Genomic DNA, 12,715 nt, shown 5'->3' on the forward strand with positions numbered 1-12,715 from the left:
GATGCTAAAGGCATACAGGCTCTGATCAAGAAGAAAGAAGAGGACATTGCTGCCCTGAGGAAACAGCTGAAGCTACCTATTTCAAGGCATCCTCAGACAGCAGAAGTTGTACAATAGAAATCAGAAGAAGATATGATGGACCTGCTCTCGAAACTTAATGAAAGATTGAATGATATAGAGCAGGCATTAGAGAAGGCACTGAAGGAAAAGAAGGGAGAGTCGACCTCTCAACCTCCTGAAGTAACTCCCATAGTCTCAACAGCAGTCCCTTCTGCACTTGGAACAGCAGTAGCTCCAAATCTTCCAGCAACCACAGCAGAGGCAATCACAGGTACATCAACAGTAGGAACAGCATCAGGTAGCAACACTAATTTAAGTATAGATGAATTGATAAAGGCCATGGAAGAAATGAGATTACAAGTCACAGAATCGAAACAAGGAAAAATTGGCAAAGATAGAAAGTAATTATGATAAATCCAAAATAAGTGTTGCAGAGAAAACAAGGGAGATCAAAGCTTTAGAAAGTAAAGTTAAGACATTAGAACAAGAGCTCACCTTTAACAAGCCCCTAATAGAGATCAAGAAAATCCTTTGGTCCAACATCATTCAATCTATAAATGATGTGTGGGAATCTATCCAAGTGATTTATGAGTAGATTGATTTAGTGAAAACAACACATGGAGAAATTCAAATGACAAGAGAAGAGTTAGGACAAATGCCTGAACAGGCCAACAGGCTAATACATTTTTTGAATAACAGAAACAGGGAACAACTGGAAGCACTTGGCATCCCAGACAAGACTGACACTATTTTGGAAATCAAAAGGGTGTTAACTAAAAGAACTTTAATGCAGAATCTAGAGAGAAGATGCCAAGATATGCAGGTTGAAATCAATTCTTTTATGGAGAAGTTCACAGTTTTGCAGAATAAAGGGCTACCAAGTCCTTTGATCAATGACAGGTTAATGAAGCACATTAATTATGTAGATAAATTGAATAAGTATGCTGGAGATCAAGCTAGTTCATCAACAAGTGCATCAGGAATAAAAACACTCCCCACAGGCCGAGTTCTCTATGACAGCTTGGAGAACTTATTCTATATTGAGCATGAGGTAAAGCATCTGTTTCAACTCTAACCTAATTTTTTCAAATATACAGAAATTGATGAGACTCTGAGGAAACTCCAGAAACACAGATTGCCAGAGCAAAAATGGTGGGAAGACATATTGAAAATTTTGTAAATTTACTTTTGGTAAAATGTAAATTTTGGGCTTTTACCATAGCAGGATGAACAAAGATGAAGAGAGGTCAAACAGGTAGAAGTGTATCAGAACAGGTGAAAAGTATTGGTCAAAACAATGAAGCCAACACAGAGTTACTAAAGAGGATAGCAGCAAGACAAATAAAAAGGCCTGCCTCCAGCACATTCAACGAGAATAGGAACAACCCATCAGCAGTTCACCTTTCTCCTATCTCCGAGACTAAGTGTCTCTATTTTTCTGTAAAAATAATTAGTCATCACTAGAATATATCTCACTCTGTTATGAGATATTTTTGTAAAGATTTTTTGTATAAATACCACCTCAATTGGAGTATTGAGGGTGGATTCTTAGACATTGCTGTAACATTGACTATTTTGGAATAAAGTGCTGATTGGACCAACTTTGTGGCTTGCTGGATGAAGAATTGGAGCTAAGGACTTTTCTCAGAATTCTTGAATCAAACACTGGATCAATAAGTTCATCTATACCTTGTGTTTTAAAGTTTCCTTGTTTAAAATATCATCTATGTTTCACCTCTGAATGATAAATGAAAAAGAATAACTCAGAATTTTCTTAATTGCACTCTATTTTCAATCATTATTATTCTCAATGTTTTCTTTTGAACTAGTATAAACAACGAATTCTTGATTGCTCTTGTTTCCTAGTTTTTCATTTTAATCATTTAGTGAAGAATTCTTAATTGCTCTTTACTGATGGTTAGTCATATTCTACTCATTTAAAGTATGTTAAAGGATTCTTAGTTGCCCTTTAACCCTTTAAGCCCATTCCACCTCTCAGTCTCTAATTGTTCCTTGTTTGACTACCTTGCTCTGTTAAACCATCCTTTGTGAAGAAACCAATTCCAGTTAAGCCATTTTCTTTGACTCCATCAGCCCAATGGACTAAGCTACTCAGTCTTACCCCTTTGCTATTGAATCTCACCACCCAAACTCAAACAAAACCCCCAAACTTCACAACTAGCCTAATATCTTTTAAAAACCAAGCTAAATCATAAAGAGAGAGCCCTCTCTGAGTACAAATTGGCTAGAATCTGTACTTAAAAGTTGGTTTGTGGTTACCTCGGACCCCTTTCCTCTTCCCAACAACTTCTAGGAAAATCTGAGTGATAACACCATGCCAAAGGAGAACGTGGATAATTTGAAAAATATTTTGTGATCTTTGAGAAATTTCATGTTGAAGTTGTTTGTCCCATGTTATGTTGTAGATGAGAATGTCATCGAAAAATACCGCGACAAATTTTATGAGATATGGTTTTAGAAGGTGGTTCATGAGGCTCTGAAAAGTCAATGGAGCATTGCAAAGACCAAATGGCATGACCGCGAATTCATAATGGCCTTCATGAATTTGGAAGGTTGTCTTGGGAATGTCAAATTCCTTCATGCGTATTTGGTGATAGCCCGAGCAGAGGTCTAGCTTGGTAAAAAATTTAGCACCATGTAGCTCATCAAGCAAATCATCAACTAATGAAATAGGAAATTTGTCCTTAATAGAGAGCTTGTTAAGGGCCTTAAAGTCGAAACACATGCGTCATTCTCTATCTGTATTTAGAACCATGACCACTGGAGATGAATAAAGATTGGTGCTAGGACGAATAACACCAGCTTCAAGGAGTTTCTTGATGATTTTTTCAATTTCATTCTTTTGTGAAAAAGGATATCGTTGCTCATCTGGCATAGTTGTGAGATCATTTTCTAGGTCGGTTAGAGGTTCACCTACTTCTTCCTCAAGCACTTCGTTGGATAGAGCTTCATCAAATGAGTTGTTTTCAGTAACATCAATTTTAAGAATTTTGGTTTCTTGAATTTATGTCCTGGGGAGTACTTGTCATCACAGTAGTACCAGAGTCCTTGTTTCCTTCTTTTGTCCATTTCTGCCATCGACACGTTTTGAACCTTAGGTGTTTGGGTGGGGCCTGTAGCTGAGGTGGGACAAGCCTTTGTGATGAAATTTGGATGATTGGACTACGAAATTAAGGTGACTTCTACATCTAAGGCCTTGCAACATGCGTCCAACTAAGTAGCTAGTTGATGCATTCAGACATGGGCTTGGATGGCTTCCTTTAGGCCACTGATGAAATAATCCAAGTAAAATTCATCTCCTAGTTCGTCAGTTATAATGGCCAATTGGTCAAAAGTTGCAATGTAGTCTCTTATTGTACCTATTTGCCCGAGCTTAGTGAGATGACAAAAAAAGTGAGATTTTTTATCAAAGCGGTCACATATGGCTTTTGAGAACATGTTCCAAGTTGACCTCCCTGAGTAACATTTTTGATGTCACTTCCACCACTGTCATCTCTCTTGGTCCAAGTAAAGGGCTCCCACATGTAGTTTAGTTCTATCCTCCCAAATATTATTAAGGGTGAAATATTGTTCCATTTGTGCTACCCATACTGCTAAGTTAGAGCAATCAAATTTGTACATGTCCAACTTGGGTTTCTGGTGGCTCGAATATTGGTGAGCTCCATGGAAATGAATGTGATGGTTGGATTATCCTTCTACGTGTGCATCAACACTAGGTTCTTCCACATGGGTTCACAAGACCTCTTTAGGTCAGCCAATGCTTCAGTGATGTGGTTAAGGGATACCTGGAAGGTTTGAATTTTTTGTTCAAGGACTTCGACTCTCTCCATTGCCTTCTATACAACCATAAATTGATACCTAGTATTATATATACACTAGCCCCGGTCAAATTTTGAGCTTACTTGAGAGTAGTATGGTTGGGAAAACGGAAAGCTCATAAATCTAGTGACGTGGGTCACTTGAAGCTGCGTCAGAAAAAATTTGAGACCGCCTAAAAATTGGGGGCTTACAAGTGAATGGTACTACTACAACCATCTCATCGTCCTGAAAATTATGTGATAGGTCTCTTGCAAGCTTCCTACAATTTCTCCAAAATTCTGTTTTTTTTTCACTTTGAAAGGAACTTTACTCCCAGTTGATCAATATTGCAGCGGTCGGATTCTAGGAAGCTTTATACTGCCAAATATCTTATGAAAATTGGGTCTGGAATATAGTAATAGAAACCCCAAGGTCTTGGTGCTGCAGAATGTGTTACAACAATCTGATATGGATTATGGTGGCTAAAACCCTTACTGCACAAATAGTCTGATCTATGTTGCGAAAACCCTAACTGGTGAATCTAATTTGTACAATGGCGACAAAAACCCAACTGTTGGATTTGATCTAGACAGTGGAAATAGAACCTCAAGAACTGGATTTGATCTATAAGAAAAGGTGGAAAAGATCTTCAAATAGATGAGGGAACTATGGTTGCAAAGGAGTGTCAGGTGCTACAGATCACAATATACACTAGGGTCCAACAATAGTACTCGACCCAATCTTTCAGGGAACTAACTAAGGAGGATCAATTGTACCCTTAGCCATACTACCTGACTACCCTATTGTACGTACAAGTAATCTCCCCAAGTGTTGTTCTTAGTGTACTGTAGCAGCAAGACAGTTGACGGCTTATCTAAGGTTAGGTTTCAAATTACCCTAGGGGGCTTCCAATATACCTAAGGGTACATGGAAGTGGAGTCTATGTGGTTCTATCTAATGCACTACTACTCAACGGGGTACCCACTGTTGGCATTATGATACAGGTGTTGTCCTTAATGGCAGCTCACATAGATGACAGTTCACAGTGCAACAGGTTAACAACAAAGGGTTATAGATCATACACTAGAGATTGAAGAAAGAGAGTGGTTTAAGAAGTATACGTTGGTTCACTTTGTCCAAGTAGCGTATACACGTAGTCTGACAGAACAAAAATAGCGTATACTTATGCATGCACTTTCACAGAAGGAAAAATGCATATGGAATGGAAAATCAAGGTTTTGGTCCGAGGTATTAGTCTGAGGTATTTATTCCGAGGTATTTGGTCTGAGGTATTGGTTTGAGGTATTTGGTCCAAGGTATTGGACCGAGGTATTTGGTCTGAGGTATTGGTCCTAAGTGGTTTTGGTCCGAGGTATTGAGAAAGGCCTAAAACTATATAAGGAGGAGAAGATCAAAGGGATATGTGCGTAAGTAATGAATATCTTATGAAGAGTGAGATCAAAAGAAAATATGCATGTTATGGGTTTCTGGTGCTTTGCTTAATTTGAATTAAGGATGAACCTTAGTGGTTGATGAGGGATGAGATCTAATGATGGATCAGGATCATAAGACCTAAAATGAATTATCATTATGTGGTCTGATCATGGATAGTCTAGATCTGAATGCTAACACATGACTTACACTATAAATGTTCTTATTTGGGTAATGACTGAAGTTTGGAATAGTTGTGATGTTTTAAGTTAGTATTTGAAGATATGTATGCTGGTTCGCTTTAATAAAAGAGTGTATACACGCTGGTTCGGCACATCGAAGTAGTGTATACATTATCAAATATGATGTTTGAAGTTGCAGTTAGTTCTAGTTGTTGATGCAGAGTTCTAGGTTCTGCTCTATGTTTTGGTGATAGTGTTCTAGGTTCAGATCTGAGCACTGGTTACAGTGATCTATCTGTTCTAGTTGATTGGTTGAATTTGATTAAGTTTGAATGAATGGTTGATTCAGTTGTGTCAGAGGTTCAGTGATTGTTTGATTCAGTATGTCATAGGTTTCAGTGATTGATAGATTGAGTTGTGGTTGATTTAGAGATTGATGATTGAGTTTCAGTGATTGGTTGATACAGATATATTTGATGGTTGTATTGCAGTGGTGATTTATTTTGAGCTTCAACGTTACTGATGGGTCCAGATGAAAATTTGATGAAACGTGGCCTTCAGATTTTAGTGTTGTGTTCCTGGAGTATCCAATCTGAAAATTTATGAAACGTGGTCCCAAGAGGAAGAGAGAAGGTCATAGCCTTTTGTAGGCTAGCGCCTACATACTGGTAAACATATCAACCAGTATAAGAGCTAGGGGGTTGGAGCTCCCCTCTAGTAGCAGCTAGGAAACGAGTGAAGGTTGGAGCCTTCTGTAGGTCGGTGCCTACGTACTAGTAAATAGATTTACTAGTACAAGAGCTAGGGGGTTGTAGCTCCCTTCTAGTAGAAGTTGGAGAATGAGAGAAGGTTGTAGCCTTTTGCAAGTGGGTGCCTACGTACTGGTATGAGTCTACACCAATAGAAGATTCTAAACAAGTTTTTCTTATATTAAAAGAAGACAACAACAGGTGGTTTTTGTCCCGCATTGGGTTTCCATCTTAAATCTTGGTGTTCATGTGTGTTGCTTATGTGTGATGGTTTATTCTGTTATTACTGCACATTGTTACTATTTATATGGTTAATGAAGTAATGATGCACTGATTAAAGATCAACATATGATGAATTAAAAGAATCATAAGTTTGTTGGATATACATGGTTGCTTTAAAGACAATTGCATGTACACGCGAGTTACCTTCATTGAAGTAGCGTATATAAATCAGGGTACGAAAATAAAAAGTTATTGATTTGACTAATACTGATTCACCCCCCCTCTTAGCATTATTTCCAACAATTGGTATCAGAGCAGGTCCTTTGGCAGAAGCTTGATCGCTTGAAGGAGATCCGTAGAAACAATGGGAAAGAAGCTAAAGAATAAAGCGCCTCAGAAAAGGAAGACATCTCAAAGGAAAAGTGACAGCATGAGAGACAATTGGCCGTTAGGTGGAAGCAAAGTATTCAGATTCAGAATCACCTTAGATTGAAGATGAACAAGCAAAAGAATTATTAGGTACAAATTTTTGGTCTTCTAGTGATACTTTTCTCTGTTTATGCAATATTGAAGATATTGGAAGTGGTCATGAAAGAAACATAGAGGAAAAAGTTAAAAGACTCATAGATAAAATCAGAAATCAACAAGATCTATTTAACAAAAGGGAGTGTGCCTTCAAAGAAGAAGTTACCAGATTAAAAGCTCAGTTGGAGGAAGGAAACAAAGTAAGGAAACAGTACAAGGAAAAGGAAGATCAATGTCAAAAGCTGTAGGATGAAGTGACATCATTAAGAAATGAAGTAAATGAAAAGGGCACAACAATCAAGAGACTTAAAGATAGATCCAGTTACTATGAAAGTCTTGAAGCTAAGATCCTCTCTCTAAAAGAATATCTTGAAAAATCAAATAAGCAAAATGAAGAACTACCTCAAGCAGTGGAAGAACAAGAAAATTAGATTCTCAAATTAAGGAAACAAGTGGAATAAGGAAGAAAGGCTGAGGAAATCATGAAGAAGCAATATCTTGAAAAGGAGGAACAATATCAGATTGAGGTAAATATCTTAAAAGGTAAATTAGAAGAAAAGGATACACTGTTACGATTTCAAGGTAGTACTAAGATTTTGGATAGTATTCTTAGTAGTCAAAGGTCTCCTACCATCAAAACTGGTCTTGGTTTTCATGAATCTAGTGAAGGTGAATCTAGCTCTCAAGATGAGGCAAGGAACTCTAATGCAAAATCTGAAATTCTAAACAAGGAGATGAGAAGTCAACCCCATCAACAACCAAGGAAAGAAAGTCTTCAAAGAAAATCTTTTACTCCTAAATATGGAAGTGATAATTAGTTATTTCCTCTGATGAATAATGTTGAATGTTTTATATGTCATAATTTTGGACATGTTGCAATGAGATGCAGACGTAGAATGGTTCAAGACCGTCACACAGAAAGATCTTCAACTTCCAGGTACTTTAAGGGATATTGTTTTATTACAATATGTTTCATCACAAAGCCATTAACTGCTATAGAGCGAATATGAACCATATAAGATGTTATTCTTGTAACAAGTTTGGGCATATATCAAAAGAATGCAAGAGAAAATTTTGGCCAACATGCCAAAAGGAGAAAACATCATCACACTCCAAGGTATGAAAGAAGAAGGAAGTACAGTCAGAGAGATGTGGCATAGCAGAGTATCCAGACATAACAAACTCAGGGGGAGCTGAAAGTGTGAAACTTCAGAATTCCAATTCTCATACGCAGTTATCATGAAGACAAGTTGCATATATACGCGATTTAGAAGCTACACAGTCGCGTATATGGTGTTTTGAAGAAAAAGGCAGTGGGACAGACTCAGGAAAAGGGGTCTGGTATGGTTCATTCAATTATCAATTATATTTTCTATTATGATTGATGATGATTACAGTCTGATGATGATATGTAGAAGTGATTTTGGCCCTCATAAGTTGTTAATAACTTGATGAATAACTACTTGATGATGATGCCTTGATGATTCTTATTGACAAATGCAATAATCAGATCTGACAGTGAATAAATGGCATAGGTTTAGGGGGAACATATGTTTCTAAAATGCATTGTTGGCATTATAATAAAAGACCTTGGCACATGATGATAGTTATGCTGCTTGATTCACATAGTTTCTTTGATTCAGATGACACTTTTGATGATGGAAATATACAGGCTGTTGATCTTGATGCTGCTGACAAATTCTTATGGTATAGATCATTTATGGTGTATGATAGTTGTTGATGACTATCATGGTTTTGTTTAGATCGTTGGTCCTTGTTATAAATGTCATGTATATCATTTAATGTAAAGGTCATGTAAAGACCTAATCTGTATCCCCACTATACATGGGAAGGATGATGTAATAATTACTATTTCGTTCATGTATAAACATTTGGTATATCCCCACTTGGTTGGGTGGATAAGTCAAATTTGTTGTATCCCCACTTGGTTGGGTGATTGATGTATGTATGATTCATTAGTCTTAGGGAAGTCATAATCACTTAGCTGAGTTATAGAGTCATGTTATTCTTTTGAAAAATATCTTTGCAGACTCTGCATGTACTCAGGGGGAGCATGGACATCATAATGTATATCAAAGGGGGAGAATAGCTTGGTCCTACTTTTGTGCTTGATATCAAAGGGGGAGAGTGTCTTGGTGTTGTTGTTGCCATAAATTCAAAAGGGGGAGATTGTTGGCATTATGATACAGGTGTTGTCCTTTATGGAAACTCACATAGATGACAGTTCACAGTGCAACAGGTTAACAACAAAGGATTACAGATCAGACTCTAGAGATTGAAGAAAGGGAGTGGTTTAAGAAGTATACGCTAGTTCACTTTGTCCAAGTAGCGTATACACGTGGTATCACAGAACAAAAAGAGCATATATGTATGCACACACTTTCACAGAAGGAAAAGTGCATATGGAATGGAAAATCAAGGTTTTGGTCTGAGGTATTAGTCCGAGGTATTTGGTCTGAGGTATTGGTTTGAGGTATTTGGTCTAGGGTATTGGACGGAGGTATTTGGTCCGAGGTATTGGTCCTAAGTGGTTTTGGTCCGAGGTATTGAGAAAGGCCTAAAAATATATAAGGAGGAGAAGATCAAAGGGATATGTGTGCAAGTAATGAATATCTTATGAAGAGTGAGATCAAAAGAAAATATGCATGTTATGGGTTTCTGGTGCTTTGCTTGATCTGAACTAAGGATGAACCTTAGTGGTTGATGAGGGATGAGATCTAATGATGGATCAGGATCTGTTGTGCCTATCACCAACCCCCCCTTTTTATTAGTGTTAGTAATAACGTTAATAAATGGGGACCCTTCTAAAAAAAATCAAATCTTAGCATTTAATTGTTGCCTTTTTGTTTTTAGAATAAAACAAGATGTCAAAGTGGAACTTGCTAAAACATGGAAATTTACCTTTTCATACTCCTAGCACATAAAATTTCACAAACTACGAGTTTCTTATAAAAAGTGCTACATAACCATAAAGCCTAAGAAAAACTTTATAAATGAAAAGTCACGAACATTAAGGAAAACCTTGAAAAACCCGCTTTAGAAAAGGTTATTCTCACATCGCAAAAGGTTATAGCAGACATCCCTTATAAAAGTTACCTCTTGAAAATGCGATCCGCGAGAATGCGAGATCATGAAGCTTATAACTTCATCGCATCGCAAATTCCAATACCGCGGCGCTACTTTATGAAATGAAAGTAAATATTGTGAAATGTGATAACATCTCGCAAATCGCATATCGCAGTAGCGCATGTAACGATGGTTTTTAACGAAATACAGTTTTTGCGATATAGTGATCTGTGATATTGTGAAGCAAATCGCAAAATCGCTTTTATCACAATTTGAAGGGCTCAGGGTTCTAGGAGAGTACTTTCCGATGTTTGATGCAAAGTTATGAACATTAAAGTTTAGCATAACGGTCCATTTGTGGTCATTTATTAAAAAACGATTAAGATCAGTGTAAAGGACCATTTGACGCAAGTTGATATCTGTTGATGTGATTCAAAACTAAAAACCTTCCGTCACATAATTTTCGTCTTTCTTTTGATTATTCCTACATTCAATATCATTTTTATCATATCTTGCTCTCTACTTGCAACTTTCAGGAAGAACACGCAGAGCGTAACACATGAAGAAATGGGAAAGAAAAGCATGGCTCCCGTGGCTGAGAAGTTAGAAATGACCCCATTATTCATAGACACTACCTGTAGTCGGGACGTAGGGATATCTACGTGGGAAGCTATTTATCAGTTGTTAGAGGACAAAAAAACAAGAATTATGGAAGTTACAGTTACAGCGGATGGACGCGGCTCTTCTGAAGCATCCCTAACTAACCTTGCATGCTCGTTTCTACATCGCATTGCGGCGAGGCCAAAGATACTCCCCTACACCGACATGGTGAAATGGATTATAGATGACGCAGACATATCCGACAGAGAGTTCAAAACAGCCAGCCAGGAAGTCATGGGGTCATTTACTCCAAACAATTTGAGGTGTATGTACCACTTACCAGAACCCCAGGCCAGCTACAACAAGCAATTTGTCGAGAAGTTCGCCAAGGAGAATGAAGACTTGGTAGAATGCACAAAGCACTGGTCAAACAATGAGGAAAGACTAAAAAAGGATAAAAATGGTATGTATGCCACTGGCTCTCTTTGTTCTCCTTACTGTTATGCCGCTGCAATGTTATGTAGATTGTTTGGGAAACCAGACATCAACAAGTTTTCATCCAAATGGTTACCCTTAGTAGATGCGGCTATCAATGCCACAATAATGAATTGGGCATAAATCCTATCAGATAATTTAGCCGCTACAATTTTAGAATATAGAAGAAAAAGAAGTGTTGCTTCGAGGGTTTACCCTCCGTTCTTTTTGAGTGCCTATGTTATGGATGCTATTTGTTTTGTTTCCGAATTTCCTATTATGGGATGGAGGTTGACAGTACAAAATCCACTTCCCATTCAAATCTATCATAAAATCATGTGGGAATCAAGTTTTGTGCCACATTTATTCAAAATTTGTCACAGAGTTATACTCCCAATTTATAAGAAAATCTATAACAGAGATGCCCCAAGGTTTTCCCAAGAAGCTGAGGTGGATATTCTCTCCATGGCAAAATGGTTTGGGGAAGAACTATTCACTTATATTAGAGTGTTTGGCAGCATTGCTGCACCCCATGTGCTACCTTATTACGTCCCAGACAAACTAATGGCTAAGGAAATAGCATATCAAACCTACAGCGTGGGGGGAATGAGCAAGGTACTAAAAGATTCCAAGAAGGCCATTTGGCCCCAATTTCCTGTAATATGCGGAGCATTTGCATTGCATGACTTAGGTCATGCTTTCAAAGAAGTTGATAATGTATTATGTTTACAACTACAAAAGTTCTTGGGAAGGCAATATCATCCCTTTGGTGTTGTAAGTAATTTTACTACAATGGTTAAAATAAAAGTATTTTCCCATGAAGAAGATCTCTTTGATGATGTTTTTCTGCAGAAGAACACCTTCAAAGAGGTTCAGCATACAACACGAATTCTTTTTGACCAAGAAACTCTCCAAGCTTTTGAGAATTACAGAAAACAGAGGTTATCTAAGGTCCCATTGGACCAATTACTTATTGAACCAGTAAGAGAACCTACTCCCAGCATTAGCATAAGTGAGGATTCAGCAGAAAAGTCCAAAACAAGTTCAGAAAAAAGAATCAGCAGAAAAGTCTGGTAATCAGTCCCAGGATGAACACAGTAAGGAAGAGGAGTCAATAAAAGACACAGCTCAGTCTACAACAGAGTCTGATCAGCAGACTCCATTAATAAAACAAGCTAAGGCTTCAACTCCCCTTACAAAGTAAACAGAGCCACTAATAATTGATCTAGAAGGGGAATGGGAAAATTTTAATAAGATGATTAACATAGAAGGACAGAGCGCAGAGCCGCCAACTAATCCAAAAGAGACGACCACAAATATGGTAATAGAAAGGGTTGTCAACACTGAGGAAGCAAAGCATATTCCTATTGATCCCTCATCTAAGATTGTACTAAGATAGAGTAAATTCCTCCTCTAGATGTGTTTTATAGCCCTCAACATAAAGTTGTTGTGAGAAGGAAAAGAAAGAAAAGAAAGATGGATTTTGTTCTCGCTCCTGAGGATGAACCTTTGGATGTCATTTGGAATGATCCCTCTATAGATCCGACGGAAAATTTCACTAGGCTC

Source organism: Pinus tabuliformis, chromosome 2_2 (assembly GCF_031772625.1).
Source record: "Pinus tabuliformis cultivar Carrire ecotype Pingquan chromosome 2_2, CPIR1, whole genome shotgun sequence".
NCBI classification, from domain to species: domain Eukaryota; kingdom Viridiplantae; phylum Streptophyta; class Pinopsida; order Pinales; family Pinaceae; genus Pinus; species Pinus tabuliformis.